General features: G+C 29.7%; 2 non-coding genes across 2 annotated transcripts; both read right to left on the bottom strand.

Annotated features, from left to right (window-relative positions):
- Positions 1–2,073: 2,073 nt before the first annotated feature.
- On the bottom strand, positions 2,074–2,144 carry TRNAG-CCC (transfer RNA glycine (anticodon CCC)). The gene has a single exon. It is a non-coding gene; the product is annotated as a tRNA-Gly (tRNA).
- A 93-nt stretch (positions 2,145–2,237) lies between these two features.
- On the bottom strand, positions 2,238–2,320 carry TRNAL-UAA (transfer RNA leucine (anticodon UAA)). The gene has a single exon. It is a non-coding gene; the product is annotated as a tRNA-Leu (tRNA).
- Positions 2,321–2,774: the final 454 nt, after the last annotated feature.

The raw sequence follows: 2,774 nt of genomic DNA, 5'->3' as shown, positions 1-2,774 counted from the left end.
GCCTCTTTCAATAAGCCATTTGATATGCTTTGAATGATACTCATTTCTATCATTTGCCAAAATATTTACATACTTTTTCAATACAACATAGGGAGCACAACAAGGAACATGATCATCATTATCAAGATCTTTAAGATGCGCATAAGGTCTTAGAACCATTTGTATTTCAGGACCATGGTTTTTGCCTTCCTTTTTTGCATGGGACCTTTTTTTGCAAGGATTTCTTTTACTCCACCAAGAATATCTTTGCCACTCTCTAAATTGGCTATGTTAATCCAACATTGTTTCTCCATCTTTCTTAAAACTCTTCTACCAAGAATTATGCCTAGTTTTTTTGGGTGTTCTTGTAGGGCTAAACTATCTAAAAAAGCCTTGAGTTTTAAGTAAGGCTCTTGCACTAACCAACAAATGTGCAAGTCATGGTGAAGATAAGATAAAGCTTCCTCATCTTCTTTGTCTACACATAAATTTAACTCATAGCTAGTTTGTGAGATACTAATAATTATATGACAAAATAAAGAAAAAATGTGTTATGATTTAAGAAGCAGTATATAGGTGTCATTCAAGGGATACAGAATAGTTGTCACTCTTCACAATAATTCATTATTTCTTCAAAAATATAACTAAGTAGAAGTATTTAATTATCATAAATAAATGATGATTGAAAATAAAATTGTAAAGAATAAAAGTTTATATTTGTCAATTATAGTTTTTGTAAATGTATTCTTGCAACATTAAATTTGTTATGTTTGGCATATAAATCAACCCTAACGTTAAACATATGCCCCTAAATAGTTTTATATATGTTGTGATCCATAGGATTGGTCTAAATCCCTTTAAATATTTGTCCTTTTGGACAAGGTCACATGTATTGTCATATTCCTTAGACTAGGCCATCAATTGGATCAACACGTCCCAATTTTAAAATTCAAAACCTCTCATCTTGAGCTAACTCTTTCAAAATTCAACCATTTTCATCATCTCACATTCCAAAAACAATTCAAGTTGAGCATCTATGACCTTATATTTATAGACAATTCCAAGTCATTCATGCTCATCAAAAAATCATATAAAAAAGAATTGGAACTTCTAATGACTAAGTTTTCTCATTCTCTCACTTATTTGTACCAAATATTCAATTTGGTTAAAGGATAAACCATACAAAACACAAAAATGAAACACTCCATTAAATTAATTCAACTAAACAAAGACATTTGTACAATTAGAAGGTTGTTAGAAATATTATTTTTTGATATTCAAACCTTATCATTCCAATAAACTCACCCATCATATACTTTGGTTCAACTTATGAAATCATCAGTGCTTCAATATCAAAAATTCTAGAAGGTCGCCTATCCCATTAATACTCTAGCTCTACCTAATTGACAACAAAATCAATTAACTTCACTAGAGAAGCAGAACACTACTCAAAAGACACATAAACAAGTTTTAGGGATCAAAAATTAGAAATTTAGTGAGAAATGAAGTATTTCAAGCATTTGTATGGAACTTTCAATTTCAAAAAGGCAATGGTTTCATCCAAGAAACAAAGGTTTCGTAAGTAAAAATAGGTGATTTGTTCACTATTGAAAAGTTGTGGTTTTATAACATGACAAAAATGGCAAAAACACCCAAGAACACCTTGGAGTCTTAAGATTGCTAACATGGTTGTTTTAGCATAAATCTCATGTGTAAGTGTCCACACAAGAATAGATAAGGATTGAAGTTATATTAGTTAAATTCTAATTAGAGTTGTAGTTTGAAAAATACTATTCCAAACAAAACAGTAAAGTTGAGTATAGAAGAATAGACAAGAACAGGAATTAAATTAGAAGACAAAAGGATGAAGTTGAGTATACAAGAGTTCTTTTAGATATCTTAGATATAACATAATTTTAGGTTGGTCATGTCTAATAGACTTTAAGATTATTTTTTACTCTTTGGATAATGAAAAATAAATATTTAACCAAAAAATCAAGAATATAAATGATTCGGGCGACGAAAAACTATGAAAACATGACTTGTATGGAAATTGGAAACTGTAAAAGTGGGAAACTTAAAATGAATAGTAAATGCGCATCCGGGGAATCGAACCCCGGTCAGTACCGTGGGAGGGTACTATGATACCACTACACTAGATGCGCTTTCTGTTGCTTATTTTTCCATGTTATAATTTTATTACAATTCAAAAAGGAAACAATTCAATTCGTTATAAAAAATTCAAAAAGTAAATCCTATGCTGGCTATGGGGTTCGAACCCATGCGCACTTATGTGCAGAAGATCTTAAGTCTTCCCCCTTAACCTCTCGGGCAAACCAGCTGATATGGTATATGTTCGTTTTTTTTGTTTCAGTATCTTTAAAAATTTATAGAATGTAATCTGCTCAGCTCTGCTTAAACTCTACTAACGGTGCAACAATTAAAATTTGGTAACGAATAGCAAGTTGATTTGAGTTGTAGATTAACCATGTGATGTCCAAGTATATAGATACTTGGAAATACTAGTTTTAAGGTCTTATTTTAGATCAATTATATATTAATTAATCAGTAAAATTGATAATGTAGAAGGACAATTCAATTGTTATTTTTTAAAATGTATATCTTAATTTGAATATTTCAAATTTTTTAAGATGTTTAAATTTTTTTTGTTTTTGATTTAATATTATAGGATCAATTTTTAAACGATGCATGTTCTCCAATAATCTAGTTTATTTCAAATTAACAATCTATTAGTTGGTATGCACTCTACAACAATCTATTGTTTTTATCCTTTC

The sequence above is a fragment of the Cryptomeria japonica genome, chromosome 3 (assembly GCF_030272615.1).
Source record: "Cryptomeria japonica chromosome 3, Sugi_1.0, whole genome shotgun sequence".
Lineage (NCBI taxonomy): Eukaryota > Viridiplantae > Streptophyta > Pinopsida > Cupressales > Cupressaceae > Cryptomeria > Cryptomeria japonica.
The sequence above is the reverse complement of the archived record's forward strand: the minus strand, read 5'-3'. Positions and strand labels throughout refer to the sequence as shown.